Source organism: Schistocerca nitens, chromosome 10, assembly GCF_023898315.1.
Source record: "Schistocerca nitens isolate TAMUIC-IGC-003100 chromosome 10, iqSchNite1.1, whole genome shotgun sequence".
In the NCBI taxonomy this organism is placed as follows: Eukaryota; Metazoa; Arthropoda; class Insecta; order Orthoptera; family Acrididae; genus Schistocerca; species Schistocerca nitens.
The window spans coordinates 11,593,544-11,610,112 of NC_064623.1; the positions used below are offsets into that span (position 1 = coordinate 11,593,544).

The following is a 16,569-nucleotide window of genomic DNA, read 5'->3' on the forward strand; positions in this document are numbered from 1 at the left end:
TTCGAGAGATTCGAGCGCGCACGGAGGCTTTCAGAGAGTCGTCCTTCCCGCGAACCATACGCGACTGGAACAGAAAAGGGAGGTAATGACAGTGGCACGTAAAGTGCCCTCCGCCACACACCGTTGGGTGGCTTGCGGAGTATAAATGTAGATGTAGATGTAGATCTTAGAGTATCCACGAATTGGACAGAAATATGAAAAGACCGAAAACACATTACCATGCCTAATACAGTGTAGGAAACCAGATGGCATTCAAAAAGACTTGCAGTCGTCTAGCAATGGATAAATACAGGATCGTAGGTTTTCAGGGCAATCTTACACCATTCTTCCTGCAAAATAGTGACAAATTTAGTTAGCGATCATGGAGATAGATAGCGATCACTCACCCTTCTCTCCGAAGTAAATCACAACGGCTCAATAATCTTCAGATATGGTGATTGTGCTAGGCAGGGGAGATGCGAAAGTTCATGTTCATGCCAACAAAACCAGTCCTGGGAGAAGTAAGCTGTGTGAACACGAATTCTGTCATGTTGGAACAGCGCATCAACACTGGGGAACAAACACTGTATCGTGGGATGGACGTGGTCAGCTAACACTGTACTATAATCCTTGGCAGAAATGCGACATTACAGAGTAACAATCGGGCCCGTAGAATATTACGAATGAACACCGAGTCCACCCCATGTTTCAGTCTTGGGATGTAACTGTTTGTAAAGCTGAAAGAGGTGCAAAAGAAGATTCCTCTGTGCAAATGACTTTCTGCCTTTTCCTCGTGGTAGAGGGTTGATGGCTTCACTACCTCATTTCCCTTCTATGGGTATTTGCAGCACTGATGAGTGGCTTTACAGTTACAGCTTGTTTGTGGGGCTTCGTTCGTGTTGTTTTGATGCTGACACGGTCCGGTAGTGCGACGTTTGTTCTGCCGTGACTTTTCAGCTGTAGTGCCCTTATTTTTCGTCACATTCCTCTTTAATCACCCTCCGTCACGATCAATCAACATACACTTTTGTCCGCGTTGCTTTTCCGATTTCTTTGTATCTGGTATAAATCTCCGATACAGCCCCTCTTGATACATCATACACTTCGGCTACCTTTGTTACAGAAGCACCACCATACGAGCACCGACAATTTCCTCACGTTGTAATCCACTTGTCTCCGACATAATGTACTCACAACTACCCTCAATACTGTTCTGAGCACGACTGAGGACACTGCACAGGTGCTGTTCGTCGACCAATACAACGGCGCCAGTTCCAGCCTCTAGTGTGTTCAAATACCCATTTCTTGGATGTTTCCACTTTTTTGTCCAACCCTACTATTCTGAGCTCGTATAGAATGAGGTATCTGTAGCAGGATGCTCGTGACGTCACCGAACAGCTCTCGCATGACATCCTGAAAGTCGCCGATCAACGTATTCAGGTAGATGCAGAATTTCTTTACATCCAATAAACATTTACCTCAGTACCATGTCAACTCTATTATCGAAGGTGCTCCTGTATGGGGTAAGCCGGCCGTAGTGGCCGAGCGGTTCTAGGCGCTTCAGTCCGCAACCACGATGCTGCTGCGGTCGCAGGTTCGAATCCTGCCTCGGGCATGGATGTGTGTGATGTCCTTCGGTTTGATTTTTTTTGGTCATCAGTCTACTGACTGGTTTGATGCGGCCCGCCACGAATTCCTTTCCTGTGCTAACCTCTTCATCTCAGAGTAGCACTTGCAACCTACGTCCTCAATTATTTGCTTGACGTATTCCAATCTCTGTCTTTCTCTACAGTTTTTGCCCTCTACAGCTCCCTCTAGTACCATGGAAGTCATTCCCTCATGTCTTAGCAGATGTCCTATCATCCGGTCCCTTCTCCTTATCAGTGTTTTCCACATATTACTTTCCTCTCCGATTCTGCGTAGAACCTCCTCATTCCTTACCTTATCAGTCCACCTAATTTTCAACATTCGTCTATAGCACCACATCTCAAATGTTTCGATTCTCTTCTGTTCCGGTTTTCCCACAGTCCATGTTTCACTACCATACAATGCTGTACTCCAGACGTACATCCTCAGAAAATTCTTCCTCAAATTAAGGCCGGTATTTGATATTAGTAGACTTCTCTTGGCCAGAAATGCCTTTTTTGCCATAGCGAGTCTGCTTTTGATGTCCTCCTTGCTCCGTCCGTCATTGGTTATTTTACTGCCTAGGTAGCAGAATTCCTTAACTTCATTGACTTCGTGACCATCAATCCTGATGTTAAGTTTCTCGCTGTTCTCATTTCTACTACGTCCCATTACCTTCGTCTTTCTCCGATTTACTCTCAAACCATACTGTGTACTCATTAGACTGTTCATTCCGTTCAGCAGATCATTTAATTCTTCTTCACTTTCACTCAGGATAGCAATGTCATCAGCGAATCGTATCATTGATATCCTTTCACCTTGTATTTTAATTCCACTCCTGAACCTTTCTTTTATTTCCATCATTGCTTCCTCGATGTACAGATTGAAGAGTAGGGGCGAAAGGCTACAGCCTTGTCTTACACCCTTCTTAATACGAGCACTTCGTTCTTGATCGTCCACTCTTATTATTCCCTCTTGGTTGTTGTACATATTGTATATGACCCGTCTCTCCTTATAGCTTACCCCTCCTTTTTCAGAATCTCGAACAGCTTGCACCATTTTATATTGTCGAACGCTTTTTCCAGGTCGACAAATCCTATGAACGTGTCTTGATTTTTCTTTAGCCTTGCTTCCATTATTAGCCGTAACGTCAGAATTGCCCCTCCCGTCCCTTTATTTTTCGTAAAGCCAAACTGATCGTCACCTATCGCATTCTCAATTTTCTTTCCCATTCTTCTGTATATTATTCTTGTAAGCAGCTTCGATGCATGAGCTGTTAAGCTGATTGTGCGATAATTCTCGCACTTGTCAGCTCTTGCCGTCTTCGGAAGTGTGTGGATGATGCTTTTCCGAAAGTCAGATGGTATATCGCCAGACTCATATATTCTACACACCAACGTGAATAGTCGTTTTGTTGCCACTGCCCCGAATGATTCCCCCTTAGGTTAGTTAGGTTTAAGTAGTTCTAAGTTCTAGGGGACTGATGACCTAAGATGTTAAGTCCCATAGTGCTCAGAGCCATTTGTATGGGGTACCAAGTGAAATTTACGTCTGTATTGAAGGTTACTGGTACGGAGCACGCAGCATGCTATCTTGGGTGCAGCGGGTGGTCGTAATTAAAGCACAGCTACTGACGGCGGTCCAGTGTGGGCTGTAACTATCGTAAGGCATAGAGACTTCTTAGATATTCTAATGCGATACTGTTGACCCGATTTGTGCTGCAAAAAATTAGTTTCAATTGTGGCCACCAAATTCCAAACCTGGCGCTGTGAATGCAAGGACGACTTATAGAAATGTTTCCATCTGTAATGGATAAGGAACGGGACATCGGCAGAAAACGTCAAACATTGAGAAAGGCGTAATGCTGATATGATTATTATTTACCGTTGCTTACACAGTTTGTTCTGTATGAGCACCGGAGACGTCGACGAGATGATCTACATCGTCAGATTTGCAACTAGTGGCCAAAATTGGAACTAATTGTTTCCACCGTAATACAGTTCCGTATTAGCACATTAGTATGTCTACCAAGTTTCGGCACCGTATGATAATTACAGCCCTCACAGGACCTCCGTCAGTAGGTGCAGTTTAATTATAACCACCCAGTAGAAATACTTTAAGGTGTGTCCCAGAAAGTGCCTTAAAATCATTGCTGTTCACATTGTATATTAATGACTTATCATACTATATTAGTAGTAACGTCAGACTGTTTGCAAATTATTAGGCGAGTTACAGTGTAATACTGTCCGAAAAAGCTATGCAAATATTCAGTCATATTTCGATAAGATCTTCAACTGTCGCACAGACTGGCAACTTACTTTAAATGTTGAGAAATTTGAAATGGTGCACTTCAGAAAACAGAGAAAAGTAACATCGTACATCTAGGCTTAATCACAACACGAACCAGTCGGCTCAATCAAGTACCTAGGTAGCCACGTGATTTGGAATGATAACATGGCCTCAGTCGTGTGTAAAGCGGTGGGGAAGTACAGTCCGCCTACAACGGCGGGTTGCCTGTAACATACTCAGGCGACCCATTCTAGGATATTGCTAAAGTATGTTTGACGCACACCAAATAGGACTAACACAGGATACTGAACGCATACAGAGAACGGTAGCACGGATGGTCACAGGTTTGTCTGGCCCACGGCCGAGAGTCACTGAGAAACTGAACTGGCAGAAGTGTGAAGATAGACGCAAAGTGTTTCTCCTACGAAATTCCAGGAGCCAGTGTTACATGGAGAATTTAGAGATACTGTTCATCCTGCAAGCAGCGGCGTGAAAACAAGATTAGACCTTATAGGGCACATAAAGGCATTTTAGCAGCTAGTGCTGGGGTCCTGAATTCCAGCACTGTGGCGAACGATCACAGGTTGCGAGGGGAGAACCATGACGGTAATGACCAGAGAGAAAGCCTCTGATACATTGGCTGGACTCCAGCAATGGAGGTTGAAGCCTTAGCAATGTCAGCCACTCGCGCTGGCGCAACGACAGAACGATCATTAAACAAATGACGGCCGAAGATCACGAGAAAAAAGCCAGAAAGGCAACGTGTCAGTCATCATGCTGTCTTCTCTACAGGTTCGTCTACAATGATAGTCTGCACACCACTGAACTGCATGACAGGGAGTACTTTCGCACTGTACTGTGTATTCGGTTTTTTTTCCAATGCCATTCAAGTATGAATCGCAGGAAAAATGTCTTCGCGATACCTACCGTGGCGAAACGTTCGGCATTGCACTATATTCGGAGATTCATCATTAACGCTGCTTCTTGAAGCTTCAGTTCAGTTTTTTCAGCATAACCGTGACGCTCTTCCGAGAGTCTGTCGCCAATACATTTTGAGGAGGGGATGGCTCACAGCTGTTATATATTGGAAAAATGTGATGACGATTACCGCTTTGAGCTGCTGGTAAAGTACTTTATTCATACAATCAATTTTAGTCGTCTGACCATCAGCAGGTTCACAAATGTATTACTGCATCATGTTAGGCGAAATATAAAATCATTACGGTCAGGTGATAAAACCATGAACAATACACTGTCATCGCATCGTAATAGAAATCAAGCCGCCAGTCTATGAAAACTGTGCTCTGGAGCGTACACATTTATATTAAAACAAAAAAAATGGTCCAAATGGCTCTGAGCGGTTCCGGACTGAAGCGCCTAGAACCGCTAGGCCACCGCAGCCGGCTTATATTAAAACAATAATCGGCGTTGACGCTGCGAACAGATTCATACCACACAGAGGCGACTCAACAGCTGATCACCCTTATGAACCTGATGATGGTCAGACGATTGAAACTGGTTGTATAAATAAAGTATTTTACTAACAGCTCAATGCGGTAATATGAAATTTTTCAATCCTGTGAGCGCTCATGCTGCTCCTCTTTGTACACTGCTGTGAGAAACTTAAGGACGAAAGTAAATTTCGCATGATGTGTCACTGCGAAGTAACACAGCACAATCAAACTTGGACCATACATAGAATGAACTTCTAGAGCATAGCAGAAAAGGTAACTGAAAAGAAAAACAGAATGAGACGAACATAAATGACACTTTTATTCAAAGGCAATAATTACACTGGAGTCACCGCGACTTACGAGGGCACTCCGGACATTACAAAAGGCGGAACACGGTTCTTAATAGTGTGCGTGATCAGCAAAGACGGAAGTGGAAGGTCTGCAACGTGAGCCAACGCTGCCCACAAGGCGGCTGACGACTTCTTGTGGTGGGGCGTTCCATTCTTCCAGCATGTAACACCTCCGTTTATTTATCCCGACCCGATCTGATCGAATAGCAGCCCAATAATTATTATTAATGTGACCGTGTACCTAATGGGGCTGGCAATCGGAATTGACTGCTACGGAAGTTGTTACTTTCCAGTTCGTCCTTCTCAATACTGTAATAATGAAATGCCTGGTAACAAGAAAAACACCAACACAGCTTCACTAATCACGAACCTATATTCGTTTCAAAAACACAAAAAGGAGGAGACAGCCACTGCCTTCGTCATACATATCTAATTACGGCTAATCTCAGCACAGGCTTCTTCATTTTCCATTATCGTCACACGCTAATCCATCACTGCATCCAACACTGCAATCCAACACTGCAATCCAAGGAGATGCCGGCGCGGTAACGCGAAACCAAAATATCGGCACTAGAAATGTCACTGACCACTTCCGTAACTATACTTCTTCACTTTCCCGGTATTATTTCTAGTACAAAGGGGTTTAACCACGGCGATGGCAACTCCCTTTGTCGTTAAAGCCTTGCATTACAACAACTGGCTCCACACACCTCTACCCGCAACATGGCACTCGCTCAACTCCACACTCGCTCTCGCAACACGACACAATCGATTGTTTGCCCTATCGACCTGTGCCGAGTGCAAATTTATAGTGAGGGCCTACGGACCCCTTACAAGCAGCGCGGTTTACCACTGGTGGGCGCTCGTTGGTGGACGTGGGCGTGCTGCAGTGCGTGTCCGTAACGTATTACACACGCGCTCGATGTGATTTAAGCCGGGGGAACGGCAATACGTTCGATTTACCACGTATCCTCTCGTTCCTACAACTCCTTTACCAGCGGTATTCGGTGCGGTGGCGCATTTGCATCCATAGAAATGAATTTAGGGACAAATGCACACCTGGAAAGACGCAAACGGAGAAGTAGTACAATGTTACAATAACGCTGGCCGGCTAGTGTATATGGCGAATAGCAGGAATACGTAATCCACACAGCGACAATGTCGAACATGATAGTTTTCGTCGTCCAGATGGTATTGTATGGGGAGGCAAGACGTTTCATGGGCGTATGGACAAGCAAATTTTTGAAAACGGTACGCTTACCGATGAATGTTATTGTGAAACTGTGCTCGTTTCCCAGATGCGTCTTTTTCGGGGTATATTCAGCCCTGACTTAATTTTCATTTATGACAATCCCCGACTACTTCGATCGGGTGGCAGAGGTCTTGGAATGAGAGGATATTCGGCGAATGCACTGGGCTGCCCGTTCCCCCTGCTTAAACCGAATCGAGCTCGCGTGTAATGCGTTGGGGAGACGTTGTGGAGCACGTCCCCCATGCAGCAACGACCATCAAGCTGTTCTGAACAGCGCTGGTGGAGGAACGCAACACTCCACTAAAAGAAATCCTTTCCGACCTTTTCGCCAGCATGTGAGCCTGTTGCACGCCGTGCACTGCCGTTCGTGATGACGACATATCCTATGGAGAGCCATGATCCGCCATTTGTACTGCCCAGAGGACCACCATATTTCGCGGTGACTTTCGTGTAACTACTGTCTTCGAATAAATGCGTCGCTTCTATTCGTCTGACTGCGTATTTATTTCAGTTACCTTCTGTAGAATACTGTAGCAGTTCACTTTATGTATGGCCGAAGTTTCATCGAGCTATGTTACTTGCCAGTGACAGATCGTGGCAAAGTCATTTCTGTATTTGAGTTTTGCACAAGAGTGTATATCTTCAATATCCCCTGTTAGTCTTATCTGGCACAGGTCCAGCACCACTGATCACTTGGATCCTATGAGTGTTTTGGAAGCAGTCTCCTTTGTAGACTTACTCCGTTTCTCCGGTATTCTACCAATAGATGAAAGTCTGCCACGTGCCGTACCTACTGTTAGGTCTCTGATCGTTCCGTTTCATATCCCTACAAATTGTTGCACGCTGTTAATCGTATGAGTTACATATTCCACTTGTCACGCACTGGTACTGTAATCGGAACTAATGGTATCAGCTGCATCGGGACTTTATGCAGCGGGTGAAAATGTGTGCCAGGCTAGGACTGGAACAGGGATCTCCAGCTTACGAAGCAGCTGCGTCAGCCACTGCACCGCTGGACGCAGCAGGCTGTCCCGGCGCGCTCCCAGACCGCCCCACACCTGTCCACACACCTCGCCCACGGCCTCTGTTCTCGCTAATTTCAGATTCCCGCAGCAGGCCAAACGTAAATGTGCATCCGCACTGAAGTTTGTGGATGAATTGCCTTTCAAGCCGAAACGATTATATGAATGTGTGGTACATTTTAAAAATTATTTTTAAGTGTGTTAGAGAAAATAGTATCCAGCTATTCATTATAAAATAAAGTGCAAAGCTGTATATGAAACAGGCAATACCTATGAACCTTCCTGGCAGATTAAAACTGTGTGCCCGATCGAGACTCGAACTCGGTACCTTTGCCTTTCCCGGGCAAGTGCTCTACCAGCTGAGTTACCGAAGCACGACTCACACCCATTCCTCACAGCTTTACTTCTGCCAGTATCTCGTCTCCTTCCTTCCAAACCTTGCCCGCGAAAGGCAAAGGTCCCGAGTTCGAGTCTCGCTCGGGCACACAGTTTTAATCTGCCAGGAAGTTTCATATCAGCGCACACTCCGCTGCAGAGTGAAAATCTCATTCTGGAAACATCCCCCAGGCTGTGGCTAAGCCATGTCTCCGCAGTATCCTTTCTTTCAGGAGTGCTAGTTCTGCAAGGTTCGCAGGAGAGCTTCTGTAAAGTTTGGAAGGTAGGAGACGAGATACTGGCAAAAGTAAAGCTGTGAGGACCGGGCGCGAGTCGTGCTTCGGTAGCTTAGATGGTAGAGCACTTGTCCGCGAAAGGCAAAGGTCCCGAGTTCGAGTTTCGGTCTGGCACACAGTTTTAATCTGCCAAGAAGTTTCATATCAGCGCACACTCCGCTGCAGAGTGAAAATCTCATTCTGAATACCTATGAAATTTGATTAAACTGAAATTCAACCCACCTCTCCTAATGAGATTAGGAAAACAATAAATTCATGCAAAAGGGGAATTTCTTGTTCCCAATAGATAAATAAGTTTCTCAGCTACGTATGTAGTAGCTCATTGAAACAGACCATTTATACAGATAGACTGAAGTATGCTATTGTTAAAGCATTGCATAATAAACAGGATAGGTCTGAAGCTAAAAACTACTGCCCAACCTCACTTCTGACAGTTTTATCCAAAATTCTTCCAAAAGTTATGTATTCAAGAGTAGCTTTACATATCTGCAAGAATGAAGTACTAACAAATTGTCAATTTAGTTTTCAGAAAGACATTTCAACAGAAAATTGTATACATGCTTCCACTGAATAACTGAACATCACCCACTGTGATATTTTATAATCTCTCGAAGGCTTTTGACGGTGTGAATCATGAAATTCTTCTAGACAAGCTTCAGTATGAGTGGGACAGTGAGCAAATGGTCTAATTCATATTTAACAGGAAAAATGCAGAACGTTGAAATTGACAGCACAGATAGTCTCCAAAAATCAGCAGAGCCCTCTGACTTGGGAGATATGACGAATGGTGTCCCACAGGGTTCCGTCTTGGGTTCCTTATTGTTCTTCATATATATTAATGACTCGCCACTCTATAGTCATGAAGATGCAAAGCTATTTCTTTTTGATGATGATACAAGTATAGTAATCACACCCAACAAACAGGACTTAGCAGAGGAAATTGTAAATAATCTCTTTCAGAAAATTATTAAGTGGTTCTCTGGAAATGGGCTCTCACTAAATTTGGAGAAAACACAGTACATACAGTTCTGTACAGCAAATAGGATAACACCGTTGATAAAAATACACTTCGAACAGAGGTATCTTGCTAAGGTAGCATATTCAAAATTTCTGGGTGTGTGCACTTATGAGAAAATGAATAGGAAGAAACATATTGATGATCTGCTGAAATGGTTAGGCTCAGCTACTTACGCTATTAGGCTTATTGCAAATTTTAGTGGTAAAAATATCAGTACATTAGCCTCCTATGCCTATTATCATGCACTGTTTTCACATGGCATCATATTTTTGGATAATTGATCACTGAGAGAAAAAGTATTCACTGTATAAATGAGTGTAACCAGAATAACAGCTGGAGCCCAGGTAACATCACCTTTCAGACGTTTATTTAAGAAACTTGGGATATTCACAGTACATTCGCAATACATATATTTCATTATGAAATGTGTTATTAATAACCCATCCCAATTCAAAAACAATAGCGAAGTGGATAGCTACAATACTAGAAGAAAGGGGTTAAATCTGACATTGGTACAGAAACGGATTCATTATCCTGCCACAAAAATATTTGGTCATTTACCAAATAGCATTAAAAGTCTGACAGATAGCCAGCCAGCATTTAAATACAAAACGAAAGAATTTACGAATGACAACTCATTCTACTCAACACATGAATTTTTAGATATGAAATAGTCATTTTATATTTATATACAGGATGGTCCATTGATCGTGGCCGGGCCAAATATCTCACGAAATAAGCGTCAAACGAAAAAACTACAAAGATCGAAACTTGTCTAGCTTGAAGGGGGAAACCAGAAGGCGCTATGGTTGGCCCGCTAGATGGCGCTGCCATAAGTCAAACGGACATCAACTGCGTTTGTTTAAAAATAGGAACCCCCATTTTATTACATATTCGTGTAGTACGCGAAGAAATATGAATGTTTTAGTTGGACCACTTTTTTCGCTTTGCGATAGATGGCGCTGTAATAGTCACAAACATATGGCTCACAATTTTAGACGAACAGTTGGTAACAGGTAGGTTTTTAAATTAAAATACAGAACGTAGGTACGTTTGAACATTTTATTTCGGTTGTTCCAATGTGGCACATGTACCTTTTTGAACTTACCATTTCTGAGAAGGCATGCTGTTAAAGCGTGGTTACCTGTAAATACCACACTAATGCAATAAATGCTTAAAATGATGTACGTCAACCTCAATGCATTTGGCAGTACGTGTAACGACATTACTCTCAACAGGGAGTAGTTTGCCTTCCGTAATGCTTGCACGTGCACTGAAAATGCGCTGACGCATGTTGTCAGGCGTTGTCGGTGCATCACGATAGCAAATATCCTTCAACTTTCCCCACAGAAAGAAATCCGGGAACGTCAGATCCGGTGAACGTGCGGGCCGTGGTATGGTGCTTCGACGACCAGTCGACCTGTCATGAAATGTTGTTGTGGTCTTCAGTCCTGAGACTGGTTTGATGCAGCTCTGCATGCTACTCTATCCTGTGCAAGCTTCTTCATCTGCCAGTACCTACTGCAACCTACATCCTTCTGAATCTGCTTAGTGTATTCATATCTTGGTCTCCCTCTACGATTTTTACCCTCCACAATGCCCTCCAATACTGAATTGGTCATCCCTTGATACCTCAGAATATGCTCTACCAACCGATCCCTTCTTCTAGTCAAGTTGTGCCACAAATTTCCCTTCTCTTCAATTCTATTCAATACCTCCTCATTAGTTATGTGATCTACCAATCTAGTCTTCAGCATTCTTCTGTAGCAGCACATTTCGAAAGCTTCTACTCTCTTCTTGTCTAAACTATTTATCGTCCACGATTCATTTCCATACATGGCTACACTCCACACAAATACTTTCAGAAACGACTTACTGACAATTATATACTCGATGTTAACAAATTTCTTGCCATTGCCAGTCTACATTTTATATCCTTTCTACTTCGACCATCATCAGTTATTTTGCTCCCCAAATAGCGAAACTCTTTTACTACTTTAAGTGTAATTTCCTAATCCCCTCAGCATCACCCGACTTAATTCGACTCCATTCCACTATCCTCGTTTTGCTTTTGTTCGTGTTCGTCTTATATCCTCCTTTCAAGACACTGTCCATTCCGTTCAGCTGCTCTTCCAGGTCCTTTGCTGTCTCTGACAGAACTACAATGTCATCGGCGAACCTCCTAATTCCATGTCGGACCTCCTTTCTCCCGGCGTAGCACAGCAACCCGACGTGGCGCGGACTCAACAAGTCGTTGGAAAACCCTTGCGGAAATATTGAGCCACACTGCCCCTATAGCCGACCATAATTGCGAAAGTGTTGCCGGTTTGTGCACGAACTGGCCTCCCGATTATGTCCCACAAATGTTCTATGGGATTCGTGTCGGGCGATCCGAGTAGCCAAATCATTCGCTCGGATTGACCACGACGTTGTTCATACCAGTCGTGAACAACTTTGTTCCGGTGTCACGGCGCAGTGTCACCCATAAAAATTCCATCGTTGTTTGGGATCATGAAGCCCACGAATGGCTGCAAATGATCTCCAAGCAGAGGAACGTAACAACTTCCAATCAATGACCGTTTCAGTTGGACCACACGACCCAGTCCACTAGCTTGCACAGTACCTTATTTACAAGTTGGGTCCACGGCTTCGTGGGTTCTGCGCCACACTCGAACCCTACAACGAGCTGTTACCAACTGAAATCGGGACTCATGTGACCAGGCTACGGTTCTGCAGTCGTCTAGGGTCCAACCGATTCGGTCACGAGCCCAGGAGAGGCGGTGCAGGCGAAGTCCTGTTGTTAGCAGATTGACTCGAGTCGGTGGTCTGCTGCCGTAGCCCATTTTTCGAGCCACTGTCCTAACGGATACACTGGTCATAAGTCCCATATTGATTTCTGCTTGTCTGTTAACACTGGTAACTCTCGCAAACGTCACTGCTCTTCGTCGTTATGTGAAGGCCGTCGTATTGTCCGCAGTAAGACGTAATGCCTGAAATCCGGTATTCTCGGCAAACTGTTGACACTGTAGATATCGAAATATTGAATTCCCTTGCGAATTGCGAAATGGAATGTCCCAGGCTTCTAGCTCCAACTGCTATTCTGCATTCAAGGTGTGTTAATTCTCATCGTGCGGTCGCAAACACGCCGGTCAGCTTTTCACGTGAATCACCTGAGCACAAATGACAAATCTTTGTCTACGCACAGCCCTCTTCTACCTTGTATACACGATGCTGTATATGTGCGTATTGTTATTCTATGGCTTTTGTTGCCTGAGTCTATGCTATTTTCAGTCTTCGCATTTCGATGCTTGATGTGGGTGTGCCGGCCTGAGTGGCCGAGCGGTTGTAGGCGCTACAGTCTGGAACCGCGCGACCTCTGCCGTCGCACGTTCGAATCCTGCCGCGGGCATGGGTGTTTGTGATGTCCTTAGGTTAGTTAGGTTTAAGTAGTTCTAAGTTCTAGGAGACTGATGACCACAGCAGTTAAGTCCCATAGTGTTCACAGCCATTTGAACCACTTTTTGTTGTTGTGGGTGCTCAGCGCTAACAGGTGTGGACCAACACTCGGTACGGGTCGACCGAAGCGTCCGATCCCACCCGTCGGCTGTTGTGGTGTGTGACGTCACCACGGCGCGGAATTTAGTTTGTGAGAGTGGCGTGTTTGTAGGTGTCGTTTTGATGCGATCGGTGGTGCTCTCTGGTGGTGTGTTAGGTGATGTTTTTGGTTTAGTTTGCGAGTGTGGCGTCGTGTGTGAATTTTGGTAAATTGCTTTTTTTATGTCTTTCGTAGGTATAGATATGACTGACAGGGTCAACAGTTTTCGGTTGTCGGCTATGATTGGGGACAGTGCTTTGTCTCTAATAAAATTTCTTCAGCTATTCGGATTTTTGGATGAAGTCGCGAAGTGTTCGGTATGTCGAGAAGAAATGAGGCTTACTTGAAGTTCCGGCATCTCGGACCAGGGACGGCTGTATGTGGAGATGTCGTAAGGATAACAGGTCAAGGGAAGTGTTCGATCCAAATTTATGAGATCGGGAGCTGCTGTTGAGCTATTTAGGTCAAGGGAAGTGTCCGATTGGGGAGTTTTGTGATGTCGGTTTTTTTCGTCGTTTTGCGTGGTGTTTTTATGGGGTTCGGTGTCTAAATTTGTTTATATATTATTTTGCCCCAGCCAAAAACCCCATATTTCCCGCGCTTGTCCCGTTAGTGTCATTAGGTTTTTTGTGAAACGTGCGTGTGTGTTTGTTTATCGATGTATTTTCGTCCTCATAAAGTGTACGTAACGACTTTATATGCGCCATATTGGAATCGTGGTTTATGGTCGTTTCTGCCATATTTGTGACGTCATGGGTGAAAGACGGGCGGGATCGGACGCTTCCGTATTTCCCTCGGTACTATATAATGCAATTGGCCTCACCATTGTACGGTATATTTTTTATTTTAGGTGAATAGGCATGACAACAAACAGCAACAGGAAAGTCTCTGAATCGCTATCTGGTCACGCTGATTCCCGCTAACACACCCTCACTCGCATAGCTGTCGCTCTATAGTCGAGAGCCTCGGTATCAGAATGTTTCCATCTTGGTGAAAGGAGCTCCATTAATTTGTATACTTGCAGGAGATGGACTCGTTTCGAGGACTCAATCGTGAGGACGTTTACAGATCTCTGCAGACCATCATTTCCATGTTTATACTCGAGTTTAAAGTTCCCGCCTGGCGCCCGCCGCAGGCATCACGCCATGACACTGGTCACGGTACGCATTTCTGTACGACATGCGTCAGGGCATTCAGAGAGCATTGGAGTCAGAACTGAACATCGGTGAACGCCGACTGTCGCAGGGAAGCTGTCAGGCAGTCTTGCCAGATGACCGCACCGGGCTGCTACTGTTGTGCAGCACTTGTACTCAGTTTATATAAGTTTCTGCAGCTTTCTGGTTGCGAAGAGGATACCAAATCAGCTGCAATTTTGCTCCGACATAAGCGCTGTCCTCCGTGTAACCCCGCGAGAAATCGTCTCCCTGCGTCACGTCCGGCAACCCTGATGGCGACTCCAGTGGTTCCAGGTCAGCGGCCGTGACGGTGTCTCTCCAGCGACGTGCTGCCGTCTCGCTTTCGTACACACTTGTGGAAACACTCACAGATGAAAGCCCAGCTATTATTTTCATGCTGCGGCACGAATCACTTGTGCAGCGTGTCAAATGGTTCAAATGGCTCTAAGCACTATGCGACTTAACATCTGAGGTCGTCAGTCTCCTAGACTTAGAACTACTTAAACCTAACTAACATAAGGACAGAACACACATCCATATCCGAGGCAGGATTCGAACCTGCGACCGTAGCAGCAGCGCGGTTCCGGACTGAAGCGCCCAGAACCGCTCGGCCACAGCGGCCGGCCAATCGTTAGTACCGTCATGAGCCACCACCTGCAGTTGGCCACACCCTCTGCTCTTCGTGTCATCCGAAAGCACTCTTCCCACATCTGCAATGACACCTTCAAATATGTACACAGAGTGCACACTAAGTTTCTTGACCCTCCTGGCAGCCATACCTACTGCAGCGAGTCGAGACAGCTGATAGCATTGATAGTTCTCTCAGCGAAGAAAAAGGGTTTATAGACTGCCTTGTTGGGACATTCCATAGTATACTTTAAGTTTCTCGGTATCCGGACGTGTTCGACTGTTGCAAATTGGATTCTCTGTCCGCAGTATACGTGCTGTTGTGTCGGTTGACCATTCCAGAAACGTGAAAAGCGGCCTCGTGAGTGAAGACCAGTTTGCTTGCCAAGTTTTTATCTGTGTGACCACACGGGTCTGGACACGGCTGAATTTCTCGTCATGGTTTATGGCTAGCAGGAGCTGCCACTTGTATGCTTTCACACTCAATCGTTGACAAACAATTTTCCAAAGTTCTGGCTGAGGGATGTTTAGTACTGCACTCCGTAAAATCACGTCCCTCACACCGTCCTCCGTATACTGTGACACGACAGGTTCCATCGCACAGCCAACCATCCTCACTGAATTTCTTGCAGCACTTCACTGTGCGGTAGACTGGTCGTCTCTTGTGAAAATTGCCGCGATAATCTCTTTGCACGTGCTCACTGCCGATTGGCAACCGAAGAAATACTAACACATACTGGGTCCGGACCTAAGTTCGTAGAGTTTTTCAGTATGTTTAAGAAACGCAACAGATACAATAACAGAGACTTTAGTCATCAATAATATATTCTCCTTCACAATTTACAACAGTCTGCAAATGTTGGGGTAACTTTTCGTTTCCGCGACTGTTGGAATCGCGTGGTTTTGAAGCGAACAACTCGTCGAGACATGCTGGGAGCGCATTTTCATCCGGAGAGGAAGTTCCTTGCAGGTTGTTCGATGGAGAGCGGAAAAGGTGAAAATCTGAGGCCGCAACATCGGGTGAACGACGTGGGTGCGGCGTCACTGGCCAGCCCTGCTCCTGTACAGTGTTCGCTGTCAGACTATCAGAGTGGGGGCGGCAGTTACCGTGGAGCAGCACCACCTCACGGAGTCTTCCTGGTCGTTGTTCTTGGACTGCGTCTGTAAGGCGTGTCATTCGTTGGCAATAAAACTCAGCAGTGTCAGTCACGCATCCAGGAAGCAATTTGTAGGCCACCACGCCGTTGCTGTTCCACCGGATGTGTGACGTCATCTTCTGTGGGTGCTCACAGATCTTTGTGTGGAGAGCTGCTGCTTTGTCTGGGCTCAACCATTCCTTTCTTTTCCCTGACGCTATAAAAGAAAGCACCATCCCTCGTCATCAGTAACGATACAGAAAGGAACGGTCGGTGTTGTTCACGAGACAACTGATGACGAGCAATCAGAGATGGAAATATTTGTGATTTTAGCTTCTTAGTGCATTCTGTACCCACACACACGATTTTTTAACA

At 45.2% G+C, this 16,569-nt stretch overlaps 1 protein-coding gene across 1 annotated transcript in view; it reads left to right on the forward strand.

The window, feature by feature from the left end:
• The window catches only part of LOC126210384 (uncharacterized), a 93,042-nt gene that overhangs the window by 26,316 nt on the left and 50,157 nt on the right, over positions 1 to 16,569 (forward strand). The gene's annotated exons all lie outside the window — the stretch shown is intronic.